A 23,692-nucleotide genomic window follows, 5' to 3' on the forward strand; every position below is an offset into this window, starting at 1 on the left:
AAAAGGAATAGGAATGGCAGGGTGTGGTTGGAAGCCAACAAATATTGAGGATGACAGGTTCCTCCTTTTTGCTGATGAAAGAATTAATGTATTTCCATTGCTAATTCACATATAGGCAGGGAAAATTACAAAGATGGGAAAATTCTTCTTGATTTTAGCTCTGCTGGATACTCAGGAAATAATGAAGTAATTCTGCTAACTATGACATGTCTCATATAGGTGTGCTGCTGCATAGACTTTGAATTAGATTTGTTACCAAGAGCACGTAGATGTCTCTCAAAGCCTCTCATGGCTTCCCAGTGCCCAGAGGCAGCCTTGGCTTGTCTCTGTTGGCTAACGGAGATGGTTATCCAGCAGCAGTTGGCATCGGAGGCACTGGTAGCACCCCATGCTGGTGATCTTGGGCAGCAGAGCACTGTGCTGCTATGAGAATAACCTGCAGAACCTGGGGCATCAGTGTCAACTCACTCCCAAATCTGCTGGGAAGCCCCAAATGTTGAACCCCTTCACTACAAATGAAGAGCTGTCAGCACAGAGATGCTGGTGTTCCCTGCTTTTGCAGAAATGAGTGTGCTGGGCATCTGCTGTGAGGCAATCGGTTACTGAGCTCATGTGAATCTGCAAATACACTGAGTTTTGCTTTAGAGACTTCTTTCCCTCCTGTTTGTAGGATGTATCTGACATAAATGACTGTGTTCCTGAGTATCTTGCAATTTTTAAATGTATTTATTCTTATAGCACATCTGGGAGATAAGACATTTGACCATGACCTGCAGAGGGAACTCAGTCACAGGGAGACAGCATCAGGTCTTCAGAGAGGCTTGTGGGGAGAAGATGCAATTTTTTGTATACTGGGTGTTGACACTCTCGAGAAATCCCCATAAGGCTTCTTAAAATTCCCTGTGAGCATCCAACAAGGTGCATCTGCATTGGTAGGCCCTTGTGCCTCTATTGAAAGGAGCCTAAATTGAGGTGGAAATATGATTCTCCAGGTGGGGCACCTCCACTCTGTTCCATCCCTGGCACTCTCCTCTGCCTCCCTCCCCTTCCATCCGCCAAACATTTCCATGAGCTGCCGTCAGTGCTGCAAGTGGATTAGGTTGCCCAGACCCAAAAAAGAGCTTCTTTGTGGCAGAAAAATGCCTCCATTTGTTAGTTTAACCTCAGAAGTTTTCCCCTGGCAGAGGGTCAAATATGTACCATGGGAACGATGGTTTCACTGCTGTCTTCGGGACCTCACAGGTTTTCCAGGTCTCTAAGTCCAGCCTTGTTGCTCCTCTCAGGTTTTCCCTCTGTATTTCCCAACACCTCTGCCTGCTTTTTGAAGACCACCGTCTTCTGGATGCCATGTCCAGACCAGGCAGCCCAGCAAGTGCTGCCCTGGTCACATCAGCCAAAGGAGATACCCAAAGCTGTAAGCAAAGACCAGGCTGGCACCCCTGGGCCATAAATAAAAGGTAATAAAGGTCAAGTGGTTTTACCAGGGATTGACTTCCTATTTCTTGAGCTGCTCTTCCCATGGTAATATTGTTTCTAGCTTTCTCCTCCCTTCCTCACAGCGTTGCTGCCCATGATACAGCCCTGCCAAAAGCCTTTGGGGACAGCGGGCACCACCATGTACCGAGGTTGGCCAGAGCAAATGGGGTGGCAGACAGTCCAAGACGCTCTCCTTCCCTAAATGAGGGGGATTTAGTGAAGCTTGAGAGGATCTGCCAAAGCCACATTTAGCACAGGGAGTTGATTGCAACACACACAATCCTCACTGCGGGTTTATAAATAAAACCAGCCCAGCCAGAGTCTCTCCTGACACCGAATGAAGGGGTGCTAAGGGAGGCACCAAAAGACTGTTCTACTAAATTGTTTGAAGCTTTCAGCTCCAACAACCCTCCATTGGCACACAGGTTCTGGTGTTCAGCACACCACGGCTGGTGGGTATGCCTGCAGGAGAGGAGCTTTCACGTGTCCTTTCCTTAGCAAGCAGGCCAGGGTGGTGTCCTTTACCTTCCCAGGCTGCCTAGAGCAGGAGGATGTCCTTGTTTGTCTTCTGCCGTCTTTTGACAGCACTGAAATGAATGCTGGGTGTTTGCTTCTGGACCAAGCTCAGGAGACACAGCCGAGATTCACTGTCCCACACCCCATTTGCGTCTGTACCACCTGGGACAGAAACCTTCGGCTGTCCCAGCACATACCGCAAAAGACAACACTCAGAAACTGCTTCCTTAAATAACTCCTGAGCAGAAAGTCACACTAATCAAGGGAAGCTCCTTCCCCTCTGTAAGGAGCTGATGCTGTGACATTGAAGTGTCTGATGCAGCAGTGATAATATAACAGAGAAGATCTGGGTCCCCAAGGAGGTGCTGTTTGTTTGACCCCGTGCCAAGCAAAAGCAGGGCCCGTGCTCTCAAAAACATGCGGATATTTTCTTCTGCAAAATTAATGATTTGTCAGCAGCTGCTCACAGGCTCACCTCTGAAGTAGCACAATTTTGGGGCTTTTTCTCCTTAAAATTAGAGGTGATTCTAGGTTCTGAGATTTATTGATTTCAGCCACCAATTTCCAGTGAAGCTGTAGCTACAGATGCAGTAAATTGAAGCCACCTGAAAGAAAGATTTTTGTCATAGTTATCTTTTTAGAAATGTCCCCAAAGCACCTAATATCCACAAGAGGTCGCGGGCTGTGAGCTGCCATGGGTGAGAGTGGAATGTGGTCCCTGTTGGGATCGTGTCCTTCCCGCCACCATGGCCAGAGAACTGTAGCCACTGTCCAGCCCAAAGTGTCTAAAACATTATGGGATAAATGACAACATTTGGGGAAAATGCATGTACACCTTAATGTCTAATGGACAAAGACATCTAATGGTTTCCAGAGCTCAGTAGCTGGATAAAACACGTGCAGAGGTGGTGGAGTGACAATATCTGTTAATGAAAAAACAGAATATATGGCTTGGTCCGTTGGGCACTTGGCCCAGCACTCAGCCAGAGCAAATCGGCTGAGCTGCGCTGGAATCGGCACCAGAGATATTCAATTTTCTTCCTTGTCAAATGTTATAAATTAAAAACAGAATTAGAAGCTTTTAAGGGATGTGCTCACTGACAGTTTCATGTAAGTGGCTGTGGGATCATTTTCTACAGAAAGGTTTATATCGGGAAAGAAATTACCACTCGCTTCATAGCAAGTATTTTACTGTTATTGTAGAGTTTCCTGGTGCGCTTATTCATAAGGAGCGACTTTCCAAACATGGATCATGTGGAAGTCAGTGGGACAGCAGGTCACTGTGTCGGTCCAGCTGTGTGATGGGTGCCCCAACCCCTACACCCCTGCCAGGCTGAGATGGGGTAAACACAGCTGAAGGGTCAGCAGGGCTGACCCCCCAAAAAAAACAAAACAAAAAAACACAACACCAAACAAAACCTTAATGACAGCCTGAAATATTTTGCTTCAATTTTAACTTTATGCAAAAATCACATGGATCAAATTTCTGAATAATAATATTACATATTCTTAGCTGTTGATACCCAAGTCGTTGGCACAAACCACTTACGATCTGTGAGGTCACCATGAATTATTTTGTGGTTGCTTTGTGGAACCTATTTCTTTCATTGCACTCCCATTCAACATGTGGGTAATATACCTTTTTGCCCACTTTCCTACTGCTTTTTTCTCATTGCAGTTTGCTCCATTACTAGGTATGGACAGTCCTCTGAACCAGAGTTTCAGGAATACCAAGATAGTGCCAAATGTAATATTAGTATCCCTGGATTTATAACAAAAGCGACACCATTCATAATGTTGTTTATTATTACTATCTAAGAAATTCCATTAGTAGTATGGACTTGGCACTGATAAATGCCAGTGGAAATCCTTCCACTGAGCAAAGCAGGCTTTGTATCAAATCGTATTTGCATCTGAAGATGTACATCAGCTAAATAAAATCTAGGATATAAAATGTTCAGCTTCTTTGGAATGGAAAGGTTAAGAGCGTACATCCTTCCTTTTATGCCTTTTTGTGCATAATTTTTTAAAAGCCCCGCATAAGTAATCTTTTTTTATTGCAGATTTGACCATTTGTTTTCTGCCTGGAATACATTTTTAAGAATAGCATTAGGGAAGAATATTAAGAGATATTTGTTTCAAGTGAGTTACGAGGAATAATAAGAGTTTGAGCTTGTTAATACACTGTGTTATCTTCCACTTGGTAAGTGCTGTAAGTGCAAAACCAAAAAGAATTCAACTAAAGGCACCAGAGGGAACTCCCTTTGTGAGGAAGAGTCGAACCAGTCCCCTGCCTTGGCGTCTCCAGTAACTACCCGTGTTATTGAAATTTCTACTGAGTGGCCTTCTTGTTCAGCTGTGCTTCACCCAGATTTGCATTTGTCATGCTCTGTCTTTTCTTTAAGAATTACTGGCCCTTGTGTTACAGTTTTTTTGATAAAAAATTGTTCTGACTGCTTGGTTGGCATAATCATAAATTGTAAAGCCCTTCCTTAGACTCCTGCTACAATCTGGAATTTATTTCCATTAGTTTAATGGAAATAGTGGTGCAAGTATGGAGTTACAAGGAAATGAGTATGGAAAAAGCTGAGCAAGTGTTGCTGCTGCCAGGGATGCCATTTCATTCGGAGTGAGTGCTGGCAGCATTTTTGTTGCTGCCATGGTAGTCATTGTGTTGTCAGAGAATTTATTCCTCATGCCTGACTTGTATCTGATTTGTATCTCCCTTGCTGCAAGTTAATTCCGTGCCTTTTTGTCCTACAGTTTTGATTATGTTATTCTGTCCCAAAACTTTTCTTTAGACTAAGCCCATTTATTCCATCTTCCAGTGCTCCTCCCCTAAAAGACATCTCTCACCTTCTGTTTACTTGCAGGCTCATGTCCATACCCACCCAGGATTCTAACTGCTGATGCAATTATTATTAATCTTGCCTTCAGCAACACCTTAACTCTTCTGAATGGGTAATCAATATTCTTTGCTCGTCTGGGAATGGTAATGGCTGCCTGTGCCGCTCTGTAAAGTCAGACGAATAGTTAAATATCGGTGTGTTTTCTTCTGGCGCAGTTCAAGGTTCCCAGCTGCCAGCAGCTCCTTGCTCACGTATACATGAATTTTTCACAAGCCTGTGCTGTACAATGACCATTCAAGGCAGAGATTCCTTTGTTTCTTCTGTGTAACTTTAAAGTAATGCTATCTGTGTTTGTTATGTATGAATCATTTTTATGGTAATCTCTGCGTGATTCCTTCTGTAAATAAGAATCTCAGATCTCCCTCTTATCTTATTTACCATAGCTAATTCGTTAAGTTGGGTGTCTCCACCAGAGCTGTAGCCTAAATGACCACAGATAAAATCATAACATAGGCTTCATTGTAGTAAACCAACATTTCCTTGGTTCTGCTGCAAATCAAACCTTTAAAATAATCTTTTTATTCAGTATATATAAATACTGTACAGTGGTGACAGAAGACAGGTGCTAGTTTCAGACTTAAAGCTGTCGTGTTAGTGGCTGGCATTAAATATATAATTCCTGCTGTGTCTGCACTGTCTATAAATGAAAGTTTCCTGAAGGAGAAGTCTCCAGGGAGGGTAAGGAGCTGCAAACCAGTGACTGCAGAATGTGCCTCTGAGGTGTGAAGTTAGGAGTAGAAACTGAAAACATGATATGTCTATTTCAGTTTGACCTCAGCCTCTAATAATGTTTGGCAAGTCAGCCTGGCAGATAAATTGGTTCATATTATAAAATGGGGCTGATTTATTATGAAATTGATTGCAGCCCTGTCCTGAAGGCATTAGCCATAACAGCATCAGGTGCCTTAGTTCTTAACTAATGGGCTTCCCCCAGCCCCTCCGCTGCTGCCAGGCTTTTACCCATGGCCAGCAGTGTCCAAATCGCACACCTCTGCTGCTCCCTGCCCAGGGATGCAAAATCCTTCCTGGTCAGGGGGGTGTCAGGGATCCAGATTGGGCTCTCAGGATGGGCTGTGATCTTGGGAGCCTGCAACCATTCCCATCCTCCAGGATGGAATTGCGCTGGAGGCATGTGGAATTTCCCAGACATTTAGACCTGCAGGAGCAGGATCAAAGTGACCTTTTTAGCCTGTACCTTGGAATATCGAAGCACTATATGTGTTTTTCTTACATCTGTTTTCTGAAAATTAGAAAGGGTTACTGGAAGTATGGATAGGTATCTACCAAACATCATTGTTTTCCTTCTCTTTGGTAATACTGAAAGGTCTTTTAATCATTAAAAACAAAACAAAACAAACACACACAAAAAACCCACCAAATGTAAGATATGAGTTCTACTGCTTCTTGCAAAAAAAGCTATATTTGCCTAGGATGGCCACAATCTGAAGTGCAGTTGCCTCAGATCCATCAACATGGTGGGAAGTAGCCTTTCCATCTGGGGCTAATTAAAATGCAAATGGACAAAGCAAGCATACTGGCCACATAATCCCCGTAAACTACTTGGGGCCTATCTAATTTGGGAAACACTAATCTACTATTTAGAGTATGGATACAGATGTAATAAGTACAAAAAAGAGTATATTTGGTGTCAAAAGTCCATCTCTTATGTTCATGCCCTTCTTTTTGAACATTTATCCCGGACCCTACCCTAAAGAGCAAAGGATTTTCTGTTTTAGTTTGCTGTAGTGGTATCAACAGTTGTGCATAGTAATCATTGAATAACAGACATCGAAACATTTGGTGGCTGTTTTCAGCAATATTTTTCAATATTTTTGAAGGAAAAGGGTTTTCAATGATTGGAATGTGCCTTTAGACATTTTAAAAATGAAAAATTTCAATATGAAAGACCCGCATGGTTTGAAAGGAAAGCTTGTTGCAAGAGAGCCTGTAATTGGACAAAACTGAAAATAAACTTTTCAAAATAACTGAAAACAAATTGATTTGAGGCATGAAGGAAGGTTAAATTCTTATAAATGTTTTCTAACAACTGCCTGCCAGTCAATATCACACTGGCCCTCTTTTTGCATAAATGACTTTTCAGGTAGCAGTGACACTTGCTACACCACCCCCGTGATGGCCCGTGCTCCTGACAGTGACATGGGATTGTCAAGCTGTGCTTTTGCCATGAACTTCAGTAGTATTAATATTTCGATGTATGAAAAAGCAGTACACTATAACTGCCCTGCGGTAAGGAACAACTGCACAATATCAACTTTTGCAGAGAACAGTGGTTTCTACAGAAAACACTCTAGTATCTCTTCAAAACACTGTTGGAGATAATGCCTTTTTCCTCTCTGTCCTAGCAAAAGGTAGCTTGCACCTCGCAACTGCTGCCAAGAAGCCAAGAGATGGTCATGTGTGTCTTATTGAAGCAAAATGTCCATGAGGCCGAGAGCCACAGTCATCTACTATACCACCCCAAATCCTCTCAAGCCAGGACCATACCTGTCCTCCTAGTGTCTGGGTCTAGGACTCACTAAGGCTGCCAAGCCCTGAGTGTGTTCACCAAGACGTGTTCCTCTCCAGTATGGATATGCTTGAGCTGAAGGTCCTATAGCATCCGTACCCTTCTCATTGCACCACAGATGGGCAAATTGCACCTTCTCCATCACACCACCTTCAGCAGCACCAAGCAGATTATATACAGATATGAGTGAGACAGCTGGGAGCCCCGTATATTTTCCAGATTAATTTTTATCGGCTAGCACATTGGCCTGAGAAACAGTTCTGAATATTGTGAATAATTGTCTAACGCGTCCCTTTTTCAGGCTTGTGCTTTTATCATTAACACCTCCGATTAGCAAAAGCTCAGTCTAAGATGTTCCTTTGATTTAAAAGGTTATAAATTTTGGATACAATATCAGAGAATGAATTTTACAACACAGCTGAGCTGTGGACTAATTAAAAGACTACCCCAGTACTCTTCTCACCCAATAGATCTCAGATTTGTGACAGCCTTCAAGAAAAGTCATGAATTATGCCACGTGCACCATATGCAAGCTATTGATCTCTCTGTGTGTACATATGCTGTGTGTGTGTATGGGCTACAGCCCATGTTCGTGATGGCTTCTTCACAACTGTGTGCACAGATGAAATTTTGTTATACCAGAGAATTTATAGCAGTACAATTAATGATCACGGTCATTTTGTTTCCTTGCCACTACAGGATTATGCTGCTGTTTAACTCCAGATGTCCTAGAAGTCAGAGTTGAATATTAGGCTTCAGAAGAAAAGGGTTCACCTGCTTGTGTTGTTCTGGTTTAGAGGTGAGATTTATCTATCACTGAGCTGTTGCTTAGGTCCTGATCAAGGTACACTGACCTTGTGGACCTTGTTGATTCTGTATAATTTAAAGTGAAAATGGGAAAAATGCTTATGTTTCACTCGACACCATGCTTTGAGTGGTCCCTTATCCTTTTGGCTTGGGAGTCAATGTTTTGTGGTCAGAAGCAGTGTCCTCCTCGGTGTTCCATGTGACACAGAAAATCAGGATGTCTCTAAACTGACTTATGCTTTCTAGGGAGGTGTAAAATGGCTTTCTGCTTGCCAGTATCATTTCCTAAGGCAATGTCTGTGAAGGACAAGCTTCTCTTGACTATTAGCAAAGCAAATATGTAAAGAACAAAAGGGCAACATAAGTTTGCGAAACAAGATCTGGGGTGACCAGGAGAAAGTGGGAAATTATATCAACAGGCTTTAGCTAGTAAAACCCAAAGGTAAAATCTCTGAAGTTTTACAGACCTGTCTTTGATTTTCTCAATTGTTCTTGTTGTGGCTGTTGACCTCAGTGGATTTGGGAGTAGATCAAAAAAAAGGGAAAGAGAGGGACAGTTTCCCCCCTACACATGCAAAATTAGGGATTCATACCAAGATAGATGACCTAGATCTGGATGAGGGGGAATTTGTGGTTGAGAGTATTCATTTTAAAAGTCTTATACAGTATTAGGCTTGTGTGAACTCCCAGTGTAATAAAGGAGGATTGTATAAGCCTTGGCAGGAACATATGACTAGGACTCTGTTTTGATGAAAAAAACTGGAAACATACACTTAGCTTTTCTACTAGTTGTAATTATCTGGCTGTATTGATCCTGGTGTTAACGTTATCTGATGAGTAGGGTGTGAGCAAGAATCAGGTTCAGTCCATGAGTTAAAGCTGTTGAGTGTCGGCTCTAATTTACACACATACAATTTGAAAACTGTCCTCCTGCAACTGCAGAGCTCCCTGGGGTTGACACAGAGAGGCAGCATATGGAGCCCGAGCAGCAGGAAAGGAGGCACCTGGTGCTTGGCATTGCTGCTCTGTATTATGCAAATATCTGGGTTACGAAAGAAGGAAACAAGGGCAGAATAAATTGGGGGCTCTGGTCTCTTCTGCAGGCAGACATAAACCCTTTGGTGGCATTAATGAAATTCACAGACTTGTGGAAAGGAGCACAGGCTCCTCAGCTCTGACTTTAGTCCTACAAGTATGCAATACCTTGAAGGCAGGAGATGGTGATTACTGCAGTTCACATGTGAGGCTTTGTACAGCCAGGGCATCTACGCAGCCTGCACAGTAACATGTCCTGTTCCATGCCCTCCAAGACCACAACCAGAGCCAAACTGCAAAAACCAGCAGTTTCAGTGAACAGGGGTCTTGGCAACAAAACATTATTCTTTCTGGAAGCAAGCCTGTCCCTGCTGAGCTCTTACATAAGGAGGAGACAGAAAGAGAAGCAGGACATGATACCCCTCATGGTTGTTGTCTATCCCATAAGAACACTGCTGTGCTGCATGGGCAAAATTCAGAGAAGACCCAACCCATCCCCTTCAGGCAGCTCACACCTCACCCCCAGGCACTCACCAGTGGCTGCTCCTCAGCTGAAGGCTTTTCTGCAGGGTTTCCAGTGAGGGCCTCGTAGTGAGATGTTTCTGGGAAGCTCCAGCAAGCAGCGTTGCTGCACCTTGGTCCCCACCAGCCCCAGTGCTTGCTCTCCTTTTTCAGTTTTTGGGCCACGGACCTCTGGCTGATTGTCACCCTCCTCTTCCTCTCTCTGGCTGGCTGAAAAAACAGGGGAGGAGGAAGAGGGGGGCACCTGAGGCACAAAATGTCCTACTAAGACATTGCCCTGTTTGCCAGCTGCTATATCATCCCATCCAGGAGGTGACTGTATATCAATGGAGAATGACATTCCAGCAGGGTACAGGTTTCATACCTACCTACTCTGCAGGGAAGATGAGGAAGTCAGTTATCTGTGACCTGCTGAAAGCTCCTCAGAAAAATCATTCACTTCACTAGGAGCAGTGACAGAGCAGACCTGAAATCCCACCCCGCTCCACTGCTGTTGTTTGACTTTCACTGTGACCGCTACGCAGTTACTTGTCCATTCACAAGCATTTCTTGTGGGCTTATTGAAGTATATCTTGGCATTTGAGAGGTGTCAATCTGCTAAAATTTAAGTGGCAATAGCTAACCACAGTTAGTTTTATTCTCTGCCAATCATAACATAAAATCATGTGGCTCAATAGCGTAGCTTACCTTCTTTGGGTAACAGCAGAGGACAGAGTCTCTGCTCATTGCTGTAAGGTCCAGGGATCCTGTACTCAGAGATGCAACAAATGAAGAAAAAAAAAGCAAAACCTCACATCATTATTCCTTCAAAAAATGGCAACACCAGGTTTCCTTCTCACCTGATATTTTGAGAAAACACTGCTTTCAAGAGTCAACTATTTTTGCTGGGCCCTTGAAATTCAGTGCCACTCATTTTCGATTTGAAATTTCTCTGTAAAGGCTTAGAGATGGAAATTTCAATCCCTAGACCCTAGAGGGTGTTCAGAGTGGGTGCTGTATTGTATCCATTCAGAAAGCAGCCATCAAAACCAAAGGACTCGGTTGTCTTGTGTGTATATTCAGTACACTAAGGAAGAGTGGTAAACAATATCTGCAAGGTTTACAACATCCTTCTGCAGTGAACTCTACGGCACAAATATTTTCTATCATAATTTGCATTTCATACCTATTTTCCCAAATCTTCGAAGTCAGAGGACCAAATCCTTCCTTTAGCAATACTACTATGAAAGCTACTGACTCACAGGGATAACTAGAGTGTAGGATTTGGCTTAACTTCTTGGTTTGATGCCGATATAGCATTTCATAGATCTTTTTTAGGTGTTTCCTATTGTCATGGCAACTCCGATCAAAATCCTTTCCATGAATAGCCCTGTCAATTGCAATACGAGCTCCTGGCTGACTACAGCCCACAGTTCTGCTCCAGTGTGATTTCACAAGCTTCTCTTACTTGACCTTTCATCTCCTATCTTTCCCCAGATCCCTTATTGCTCAAGCTAGAAATATATCTTTTGTTTTGCAAGATAGCTTTAAAAATCTCTATAAGTGATAACTAACAGCCAGATCTTGCAGCTGACTTCAAGGAGAGAGTTGCTTTAGGAGAGATTACAGGCTGTAATAAGCGCTTTTGCACAGCAGAGCATGGGCCATGATAAATTCCTATGAGCATCAGCTCTTGCAGAGCCTTGAACTCTGCACCTCCCCAAAACTGCCTTGTAACACGGATCAATAAGCGGAGCTGTAGAGAGAGGTGGGCCCTTAGTAAAGAGGATCCCACTTGTGAACAACAAATCCCACAGCCAGATACCACATGTATCACCAAAATCTACCACCACCTTGCTCGCTCAGCTCTGGGGCAGCTGGGTGGAGAATCCACGTCAGTCAAGGCTGTTAGACTTAGCTTTTTCCATCTGATTTTTTCTAAGGTGTTTGAACAGACACATGGGAAGTTGCAGCACTATGGAAATCAGTAAGAGTTTTGCCCTTGGCCTTCTACAGGGCCAGGATTTCACCAGCTGTCTCTAAGGTATCATGCTTACCAGCAGCTGAAGTAGCTTAGTAGAAATAATATACGTTTTGCATATACATCTCATCTGAAATCAGTATCGTTATCGCCAGATGGCAAAAAATCTCATGCCCTAAGGTCAGCCCATCACTAACCCTGGGAACAGAAGAAAGGTCTCTGGAGTTTCCCCTCCCACATGAGAGCCACTGCTACAATTCATTATTTTAAGCACTTGAAAAAAAAAAAAGTAGGAAGGGAGAATAGAAATTACAGGGATAAAAATCATTCTTTATATATGCATATATATTATATATACTATATATATATATAGTTTTGTCTTGTCTTGTATCTTCAACCCTGCTTTAAATAAAAACTCACAGACTTGTCGGTTTCCATCAGGCAAAGTTATTACTCGGCTTTAGAAAGAACATCTTGCCAAGTGTTGCAGTTCAAAAATAAGGAAAACAGCTCTGCCAAAATGCAGCAAATGTGATTACACAAAGCCAAGAAGACCATAATTAGATCATTACCATGGAAACAACCTAATTACATGTGTAATGCAGCAAGGTCTGAGCTGCGTATCCGAATGTGTTTTGCTATTGTCTAGCAGGGCCGTAGCACTGCTGTTTGCCTTGTGTCGTTAAGCCACCTTGATCATTTTGGATCAGGTTTTCTTGGAATAAGCCCCCCTCCCCGTTACGGAAAGAATTAAACTGTGCATGAAATGACTTGAGCAAGGCTGCCTGAGGCTCAGCACTGTGCACAGGCAAACGGGATCCTGCCTGCACGACCTACAGGGCTGGGCAGCCGCGGCTTGGTAGAAACTGTCTTGCACTGAGATCTGGAGATCCCCAGGCAATAGCCTTCAGTCCCTTAGTCACATCCAGGACTTGACATCTGATCATAAGAGCAACCCTGGAAAAAAAATCTGAGCTTGCCAGAGAATTGCTAAATGTTGCTGCCTTCCTCTGTCTTGTATTATTTTCTCCATCGTCACAGTAATTCACCAGCAGGACGGTGCTCAATAGAGATGGAATGTGATGGCCAGACAAAGATGCCCAGGGGTCCCTGTGTACTGATCCGCATGCTGCTTTCTTGCATAGCTGGAAATGGGGGTTAAGCAGAGCTGGATTATGATATTGTCTCACTGGTGGAAACCAAATCACTTCTGAAGGACAGTGTCATGGTTCTTTTCTTCAGGCAGAGAAAATGAGGCAAGATGAAAAGACATGCTTGTCAGCTTGGAGGACCAAGGCAGAATTGTGAATAAACTACATGTAACCCAAAAGAATTTCAGGGAGCTAAAATCATACATACATGGTTGCACGCCTTGCAGCGTAAAATTAGATGCACAGGGAGAGACAGGGACGTCACTGATGAACCTCTACTATTATCTCCATAGGCCTACAGCCCACTGCTGTTGCATCATGTGTTTGTGTTAAATATGACCCATAGGGTATATACACAAAATGATGGGGAGCGCTGTCACCCCCTTTGATGCACATTGGATTTCTGTGGCCAGACTGATATACCTCACTCAGCAGGAAGGAAAGAGGATGGCTCATTAGCTAAGGGGTACAGTAATAAGGCAAAAGCCAACAGGACTGTCTGGCAAACCTACTGCCTCTGCTAATTAATGAGCAGAGATGGTTGCTGGGATGATTGCAGATGTTGCTGCAAATTATGCCATTGCTATCCCTGCCAGCGAGCCCTCACTGCAGCTAGCACATCTCCAGGTGTTCTTGCCACAACAATAGTCCCTGCTGCTCATTTTGTCTCCTTCCAGGGAAAATAAAATGCTTCCTTTTGGTGGGGAGAAATGCTGATACTGAAGAGGTTTTCAAGCCCAGACTCCGCTCTTTTTTTTTCTTTTCATTTCTTTTCCTCTTGTTGAATTGGTCCCATTATCCTTCTCTGATTTGTCCTCCAACTCTCTTCATTTTCCATTCAAATTGCTTTCCAAACCACAGAATAATACTAGAGAAAAGTGCCTCAAGTGATGTCAATTTCCCTGCTCGGTTTCCCAGCCATGAACACTGAGGATACCTCGAGGAAGCTGCCGAAACCTCTTCGCATCTCAGATCTCTCCTTCTCCCCTGATGGGACCATCGGTCCTGCCAACACCAGTGGCAATGCAGACCTGGCTGGTGGGGGAGCGCTCGCTCCTCTCTGGCTCTGAACAGGCTGTTTTTCTCTCATACATCTACTTTAAAAACTCATCGAAGTTCACTGGGTAAAACCTGATTTTCAACTTTTGCGCCAAGTCAGCGGAACGAAAGAAAAGGAAGAAAAAGCCCAACCCCCCTCTCCACATTCTCCAGTTTTGCTCTGTATGCAAAACCTGTCTGTACGGTTCTGCTGAGCGCCAGTGCCCTACTTTTATCCCTCACATAGCTCAACTAAAAATACACCGAGTTCTCAGGCAAGGCCCCTGCTGAGAAGAGCCTGAGCAAGCAGGCAGTGCTGCAGCCCCAACCCCAGCACAGCGCGGCCAGGCCACGTTGTGCCCCAGTGCAATTTATAACAACCCTTGGCACTAAACGGGATGAGAAGTCAGCAATCGAGAAAATCAATGCCCCTTCTTCCCATCAGCTCAGACAAAATATCCTGACGTGGCGCTGCAAGAAACAAAATTGAAGAAAGATATGAGATAACTTAAGAACTAGTTGCCATTGTTACTACTATTAGTGTTATTTATAACGCAGTAGTACTGAAGATCTGCTGGTATAGAGGACGGCTTTAAGCAATAACATCTGGGGCCCTGAAAATATTATGGAAATAAAACCATGACTGAAACTCTTAGTGCTAGATGTTGTACATACTTGCTTTACATGCTTAAACAGAAAATAGACTACCATGCTATTTTTGTCTAATTTGTGTGGTCCTGAGAAAGCATAATAAATAAAGGTTAGTGGAACCCAATTTTAAAAGCAGGGGAAGCTAATAGAGATTATTTGTGCTGAAGATATGCCCTATAAATTCTCCTGCTCTGGAAAAAGTGACTGAATTTTAGCAGCTGGCTTCTCAAGTTACCCTAAATAATATTTTTCACAACAGCAGCTTTTTTTAGAGGGCTTCAGCTTGAAGTTCGCTTTAGCTGTCTTCTGTTTCATTTCACATTGCATAAAAGGAAAATGGAAATTATTTGATGAGACCTATGGATTATTTGCAAACAAGGATGTACTTATGTGGGTCTAATTTATGGGAGGAACAGCCATTCCTGCTACTACAAGTCAGCTATTTTCACATGCAGGACATTAATCCTGCATGGAACCATTCTCTGGTCAGAACCATCATTTGGAGGATTTGGGAGAAGACCCCAAATGTTCCATCTGTGGGAATAGTAACTTGATAATCCTATTAAATGTGCAAATGTGGCATTTGTATCCCACCAGGGAGGCAAAACCTGGCTGCGTGTGTGTTGCTGGTCCCCAGCGCTGCCTGCAGCTCACATGGAGCCTCTGCCTGCGCGGGCTGGTGCTGCAGCTCCTCCATCCCCTCCTGCCCCCAGCAGGGTGTTTGCAAGGGAAAGACAGACATTTTTCCCAAAGATTTTCAGCAATCCCTTGTTGAAACAGGAAAATATGGCTCTGAAGAAAAAAAGCCTGATGGATGATGCACTTCCCAGGGCACTCCCCCTGTTGCAGAAAACACCAGTGGTGCAATTCCCTGGCAGACTAAGTTATGAGTAAAATGCTTGCAAAAGCCATAAAGGCATAAGCATTTAATTAAGCCTTCAGGAAGCTATTGCATTTTTTTCTTATTAGATATTAATTCCCTTTAAAAGAGAACTTTTGAGCTGTTTTGAGAACACAACTGGTACTCTAATGCCATCTAATTAATTAAAAATTTCATACACATATGTATTAACAGCCTGCTATTATTGCTGAGGACATTTCGCTAGTATTTAAATATATTGAACCAAACATGATTTGCATTTTAACGGCAATGATCCGCACGGCTTCCTGGAAAGGCACGTCTGGTAGATGAAGTCTGACTTTGCCTCCCTGACCTCGATGTCCCGACAGTATGCTGAGGTAGCTCGGCCAGGATTTCACTCCATTAATTGAGAAATGGCAAGGAAACAGTAGTTTCTCCCAAAACACTGTACAGACAGTGTATTTTTTGAGTCCTCTGGTGATACATGTAATCTTATCAATTGCTGAGACCCTCATTAACGTGTCTCTTATCTGCTGAGCTGTCCTTTCTTACCTGTCTTGTTGATTCTTTCGACATATATTTTTATTGGAGATACTAACATGACCCCTGTAATACCTAGAGTTGCAGAGGCAGAGCTGGTAGGAGGTGTAGACATGGGCCACCACTTAGTGCCCTGACTCCAACCTGGATGAGGCGGCACCTTGGGAGGCCTCTGGTGCGTCCCCATCTTCTTATGGCCCCAAGGATGTGTCAGACATCTGGGGAGAAAAAGGGTGCTGAAGGGGGAAGGTGGGGTGTGGGGTTTTAACCACAAGAGATGCATCAGTGGGACGTGCTCTCCTTTAAGAATTACCTCAGTTGTTTCAATTTCCAGGATAAATTCCCAGCACTTATGCATTACTCTTCTACTTGTCTAATACAGTTCACATCGATTTTTCCCCTTGCTCTCTGCTGACTGTACAGTCTGAAACACCAAAGACCTTAAAGTCAAGGTCAAGATTTTATTTCCTGAGTAAACAAGCTGAGGAGAAGGGGAGATAGGGAGCAGGCACTTATACCAAAAAAAAAAAAAAAAAAAGACATGCCCAGATAACTATGAAACAAATATATTCTTTCTAAAATAACTTTCCAAGGAAGAAGACATACAAAAGATTAATCCCTTCAGTCTGCAAATTCTGCATTAAATAAAATCCTTAGTCCTGAGGAATAAATGTTAAGAGGAAACCACTGTGCATGTGACCAAAACAGAGCCATTCTGTAATGTTCAAAGTCAAACATAAACACCATAGTCAAGGTACAAGGCAGCAATAAAAATGGTTTTCATTTTGCTAGCCAAGCAGCTTACATTTTGCCCATGCAATGAATACTTTTATTTCTCATCATCATATCTAAGCATTGATCCCATTACATCAAATTCCCAGCGTTATTTTTAATGAATTAATGACTGCATTTATTATGTTTGCCCATTTGTAATTAGAGGTGAAGTTATGCAGCAAATGGCTGGCTGCTTATCTGTGATTCATGGACTCTCTTGAGCCTGCAAATTTGGCTGGAAACTTGGTAAGAAATTATTTTGGCTAAAGATTTTGGATGCTTCTCGCTTGTGTTGAGCTGAAATACAATGAGTTCAAGTGTTTTGGGGCTTCTGCTTTGGGTTTCTTACAGACAGAGAAATGGGTCAGCATGAAAGTAATTATACGGCAAGGTGGAGATACAGAAGCTGCCACATGGGACTGGATCTGAGACCTATCCAGACCTGGTGCTGGCATCACCAGCAGATACTTTGCACACCTCAAGCAAGGGCAGCCCCTGCACAAGTACATGTAGACACAACTCTTGTGAGCCTCAGCCCTATCTCTTAAAGGTAACGGTTATTTCAAAGCCCAAAGTCTGATGCTTTATGCTTTTTCTGATATTTTTCATTAAATTTAGTTAATACGCATACAGTAATAATTGCAACCTGATGCTCGAGATCTTTACAAGCAGTTTGGAACCAAAGGGCCCCAGCTGGAGCTAGCAGTGTGGTTTGGGGACAAAACAAATTATCTTATGCAATTTAGTTCGCCTATTTTCAATGTTAATATAATTAAATGAGACAAAGTCTACAGGGAAAGGTAATACCTTTTATTAGAACTAACTGATCTTTTAGGGGGAAAAAAAAAAAAAAAAAAAAAAAAAAAAAACAGATATGTTTTCAGGCACAGAAACACTTTTTCAGGCTTATATGCCAAAAAGTTTGTCAGTGTATCAGCTGGTCCAACAAATGATATTACTTCTCTGTATAAATACTGCTTCAGTCATATGCTTAGACAATAAGAACTACAATAAGACTGCTAATATAATTAAAAGCAGTTGAGGTTGACTGAATGCACTTTCAGAGCAGAACTGGACATGAAGTTTCCCAAGAATAGTGGGATGGAGCGATGTTGCAGACATAAAAATATTTGTACTTTTCCCCGTATCTTTACTCTGTAATTCTGATTTTATTTACACTAGTAGAAATGGAAGTCACAGGGTGGATACTGGTACAACCCTCTCTGGGTTTTGCATACATTTTCAAAGCAGTCTTACCACCTTGTAAAATATATCTCTAATGCAGAGGATAAAAGTAGGTCATCCATTTTCTCCAACATCGTGCTATCTTGGTAATATTAACTGAAAGGAACAGAGTGTGCACATTTTATCCAGCATCACCATCACTGTATTCCATCAAATTATGACCCTGCCATTGGAGTGATTCCCAGAAAAAAGCAATAATGTAAATGATGTACAGATAAGAAAGGAAAATAATAAAAAAAAAACCTCCTAAGGTGGAAAATGTACTAAAATGTATTGACAATAAGCCAGTTTAGCTTTCCCTGATGCTGTTTATTTACATATCATGTTTCTAAAGCAAATTTTCCCAAGACACCTCACAACTGACTTCACATGCAGATACAAATAGAAGCAATTTGTATGTTGCGGTAAATCTTAAAAGCAGCAAATCAAGACTTATAAGGAAGAAGTCAAGACAGGCAAGATAAGAAGTAGAAAATGATTAAACAAAATAATTTTGGAAATTTGGATATTAGAATTTGTTCTCTGCGTGAGAGCAAAACATGCCATCGAAGAGTGAGAAGATAAGGAGTTTTTACGCATAGGATTGGGTGAGGTGTGGAAAAAACATCTTCCAGTGTGGGATGTAGGAGACAAGAAGATGTGTGAGGAAGGTGATGGAGATTCAGGAAAGCTGGGAAAAGAAATGGAGAGAGCTGAGGGGATGTGTACAAGTAGTTCTTAGCTGGCTGAGATCTGGGTGATGCTGCACCACGTCCAGCACCAGGTGACAGCAGCTCTGCCCCCGGCTGTCCCCAGGGGCCATCGGTGCCTGAAATAACGGCGGCTGCAGGTGTTCTGCGCTGGACTTCAGTTCCCTCTTTTTCCTCTTTTTAAAATAGTGTTTCCAAGCCTGTACTTCTTAGTCACCAAACAAAATTGCAAGCTCCATCAGTTTGGGAGAGACTATGCTGCTGACATGTTCAGAAATGCTCCAAAAAGCCCCAAATAAGCATTGCCAATGTTTATTTCTAAACATCAGAGAACCAGGGAAATAGAGTAGCACTTTGACTGTTTTGATTTGGAAACATTTGTGCAGATTCAACACTTGTGTGCAGCACCCTTCTGGGATGAAACCGCATAGGTACAGCAAGTGCCAGAAGTGCAGATAGAGAATTTGGAAGGGAAATTCCAGAACTGTCTAATTTTGAACAAAAGCTTTTAAAAGAAGTCTGATAAGGCAGAAAGCTTATATTTCAGGTAGCTCCCTCCCTCCATAGCCATAACTTTCCTAGGAATCTTATGTGATTTTTCTTCTTAACAAAACAAAACAAAAACAAACAGTAAAAGAGTCACATTTAAAACTATTCATCAGTATTTTTGAGCTAACTATGTTTTAGTTTTCCTGAAAGTTATTTGAACTTACTGGTTATCATTGGTTTTCAGATCTCTATTTAATGTTTTCTACTGTCACATTTAATGGAGATAATATAGAACCAGGCGACTGGCAATCCCTACTGCTACTTCTTTTTATAACCTCAAATGTGAAGGCACATTTGCCTAACAGGAGGTCCAGCACCCAAATACTTTATAAAAATCTAAAAAGTTCAGAATTTATAATCATTACTATTAATGTAATGATGATTGTGTTATTATTGTTCATTGTTACTATTGATTGTAATTATTAACGTGGCCACAATAAACACAGCAGCACTGGCATACCCAGGCTGTGACGACAGGTGTTTTTCTGCCTGTTCCTAAAGACCTTGCTGTGTTAAAAGCAGATTTTCCAGGTTTTTCTCTTCTGCAGTCACTGTGTGGGTGGTTTGCAGCTCCATCCTGCCAGGCTGACCCCACTGCAGCACATGCGGCCATGGTCCAGTGTCTCAGCATCATGGATTAGCGCTGGGAGAAGTGTCAGGAGAGAGTGAGTTATTTGACTCTTTTTCTGCATCCTTTTTTGAATCTAAGGATTGTCTACAAGTGGATGATTTTGAGACTGACGTGGGAAGGAGAAAGTGAAAAATCCCACAAATCAAATTGAAAACCTCTCACTCTTCATTACAGAATCACAGAATGGTTGGGGTTGGAAGGGACCTCTGGAGATCATCCAGTCCAACCCACCTGCTAAAGCAGGTTCACCAGAGCAGGTCGCACAGGAATGTGTCCAGGTGGGTCTGGAATGTCTCCAGAGAAGGAGACTCTACAGCTGCTCTGGGCAGCCTGTTCCAGTGCTCTGGCACCCTCATAGTAAAGAAGTTTTTCATTAGCATCCCTGTATAGGAGCAGATGTTTGTGGAAAACAAATAACAAGGACAGAGAATACCTTTGGAGGAATTTATTACTACATATTTAGAAAATGAAGGGTCACTTCAGTGTGGTTTGCAAAGTTCTGAACATTTTGAGTATTTATCCAGCGCATGCCACTCTCCAAACCCATCCTGACTTGGCTATGAGCAGTGGCAACACTGCTGTGTACATATCTTCTGCATTTATTTTCCTTTCCCTTGCTGGAGCCTGAATAATATTCCTTCCTCACTACTGTGATCACAGCAGAAAACCCAAACTCACCCTTTTTCCCTGAAACATAAGTCAATGGGATATTATTTTATAAAGAAGCTATGACTAGAGTATTTTTGTTTCACATGAAAAAGACTGGGATTCAATAATGCAGACAGAGTCTCATGGGAATGAAATCTCTGCCTATATTTGGCCACACAAATTTAATTTTTGTTAACCCTAAACTAGAAGGAAAACTCAGTGTATTTAACAGGATTGACTGGCAGAGCTGGCTGCACTGGAGACCACAGTATGATTGCCCTGGGCTGAGAATAATAATAGAACTGGAAATGATTTTTGAATTGTGATGTCCTGGAGAAAGATTTTTTTTAAAGCAGCTACGTGTGCTCTGAGTCACCGTGGCTGTGGCCACTGAGCCCCACACCGCAGATATGTCAGTGCTCCATCCCGGCCATTGAGCATCAATCTGCACCCAGGGTTTTTATAGGAAACAGAGAGGGGTAGGAGGAAAAGGGAATAAAATAAACAGGAGCAAATGGCACTAGCAATGCACTATGAATGAACTAGAAGTTGCTAACTGCAGTGCTGGGCAAGGCAGTGAAATGCAGTTCGATTTCCTGCTCACCAGCGTAACTAAAGTCTCCCTTTTCTTCTGCAGAGCCTAGAAATAGATGTCTGAAGGTTCTTGTGTCACAAAGAGCATGAGAACAACCTATAGGAAATTACTGTTTCTTAGGAATTCGTCACAATCCTGAATCTTGCAGCAAACTCCCAAAGCAATGCAGAGAGGAAGGGAAAAAGTACTGGATGTGCTTCTGTGGCAATAGAAAAGAAAACGCTATAATGGCCAGTTTCTAGATAGACCCTAGGCAAAAGAGATCAGATCAGTTGAGGAGGCTGAGGCCCGTAAATCAGTGAGATTGAAGAGCAGGTGTGTCAGGGGTTGATGGAGCAGGGGATGAAATCTGGCTCTGCCGCATCCAGCGACAGGTTGGACTGATGCTCAGACACTGCCACAGCTGGGATGCATGAGTATTGGAGGTAGCTCACAGCCCTTTCTCACACACAGGTGAACTATCCTGTCTAGGGGCACATCAAACCCCAAAACTCACCTGCTGTTAATGAACAGACTTTTACAGTGTGTGAGGATACGCTCAAGGGTTTGGGTGGTTTTGAGCATCTTGGGGAGTTGCAGCATCTGAGGACCTTCCCCACCACAAGATGTCCATGTGGTTCTTTGGCTCCACAGGATACTGGGGCTCACTGTCTGCAGCACCCTAAACGTAACGAAGTCCCCAGTGATTTCAAAGGGTACATGCTCTGCAGCCAGAGCTGCTGGGGAGGATGGTGACCTTAAATATCAGCAAACCAAGTGTCTGAGACCACCAGAACCAGCGCAGAAACCAAGCTGGCCAAAAACAGAGTCAGCTCCACAGCCACTGTTTGATCAAAGCTATTTTTGGAACTGAAACTCACAGGTGGGAAGGGAAGCAGAAAGCAGATAAATTAGCCCTTAAAAAGCAGTGCAGCTGCATTGTTGAGCCCTATCAGCCATTTCAGGTGGTGAGTAACAGAGGACATGACAAATCTGTCTTTGTTTTTCTGCTCTCTCGCTGTGCCTGATCGGGAGATAAGACACTGGTGAAGGTTCATTTCACCAGCGAAATGCGGAGTTATTCATTAACCTGCTTGGCTAAATAAAGCTGTGATAAGGGTAAAGAGCCTGGCAGGGGACAAGCCCAGGTGCATTGGGGCCCAAGGGCAGCTGTGGGGTGGGCAGACACCTTCATGTCCAGAGCCACTGAGTCACTTGTGGTCACATGTACCCAGGATGCCACTGTGCATTTGGGCATGGACAAAGCTCCATTTTAGCAACCCCGTTTTTGCACGGTGAAAGCAGAGATGTTGAGTAGCAGCCATGATGCATTGCTTTTTTTAGCAGCTGGAGATGCGACATGAGTGTTAACAGTGAGAGAGGGAGATGAATATGGATTTTTCAGTTTGGTTGTCAAATCCAAAACCAGGGGAAATCAGTAAAACCAAGAATTTTCCTCAACAGGAAAAAAAATGTTCTTTTTTTTTGTTACATAATTCTGGTTTAAAAAATCCTTTCCTAAAATTTAGGTCAGTTTCTAAACAACAAAACTTGTTTCAAAACAGAAAGTCAAAATATTTTGTTTTGACGACATTGAAACGACTCCCTATCTCCAAACCACTTCTTTTGACATGTCAAAATGAAACATTTGTACACTTTCTAATTTTTTTCACAAATACCGTTGGTTCCTGCATTTTTCAGTGAACTTATCCATTTGAAAAATGTCACTCAGCTCAAAAAATTACCATAGATATAGAGCTACCTCTATTACCACATTATGTCGCATGCAACCGTGCCAAATACGAATTCCACATAAGGGAGCTGGTTAGACTTCAAAGCTGACCGATAAAGCCTGAGAAGGCATAATGCCAATCAAAAGTGTCAAAATGTTACTAAACTTTCCTTTAACCTGCACCAAGGTCCCACTCTGCAGGTCAGCGGTATGAGCCAGGATTACATGGGTCGTCTCGCTGTCTCTGAAGAGCACATATGTGGAAGGCCAAACCATAGCTCATGCCCTCTATGCATGTGTTCAAATTAGCACCTTAATTCTTATTAAAACAGTCTGTCTAAATCAGGTCTTCCTGGGAAATGCATGATTTTATGGATCATCTTATCGGACCCTGTTGACCTGCAGGTCTGTGTGGGTATCTAAGGAGGCTCTTTGCAGGTTTCTGGGAGGAAGGTTGTGTGGGTTGTAGCTGTAGAATCATGCATACACATGAAAATCTGGCAGTCCTCCGGAGTCAGAAGGTGTGTGTAAAGAATGATGAGACTGAAACATCCTTCCGCACTGCCCTGAGGAAAAGAGCAGCCCAAAAAGGCTGGTAGCTAGCTGCAGTGCTTGGTGTAACTCTTCCTGCCTCACTTGTCTTCAGAAAGTGTCTTGTAGACTTCTTCTGGGGGTCTGATCATCTCAGCTACCTAGTTAAATGTTATTAGTCTGTAGGTGTTTCTTACTTTTGATGGTCCAATTCCTGGTAGCTGGGTGGGTCAGAGCAGCCCAGACTTTGCTGGGGTGGTGGGTTTTATGGAGAGCGGCAGCCAGCGAGGTGAAGGGGTGAGAACCTCACCCTTGCTGTCCTCTT

General features: G+C 42.9%; 2 long non-coding RNA genes across 2 annotated transcripts in view; one reads left to right on the forward strand and one right to left on the reverse strand.

The window, feature by feature from the left end:
• The window catches only part of LOC110361785 (uncharacterized), a 236,223-nt gene that overhangs the window by 130,591 nt on the left and 81,940 nt on the right, over nt 1-23,692 (forward strand). Inside the window, exon 4 of the long non-coding RNA XR_002418583.2 lies at nt 8,128-8,227. This is a non-coding gene — a long non-coding RNA (uncharacterized LOC110361785). The remainder of the gene's footprint in view (nt 1-8,127; nt 8,228-23,692) is intronic.
• LOC135580239 (uncharacterized) lies at nt 66-10,155 on the reverse strand. Its single transcript, XR_010474645.1, has 2 exons — nt 9,805-10,155; nt 66-2,597 (listed from the first exon to the last, which is right to left on the reverse strand). It is a non-coding gene; the product is annotated as an uncharacterized LOC135580239 (long non-coding RNA).

Source organism: Columba livia, chromosome 9, assembly GCF_036013475.1.
Source record: "Columba livia isolate bColLiv1 breed racing homer chromosome 9, bColLiv1.pat.W.v2, whole genome shotgun sequence".
Taxonomy (NCBI): Eukaryota; Metazoa; Chordata; class Aves; order Columbiformes; family Columbidae; genus Columba; species Columba livia.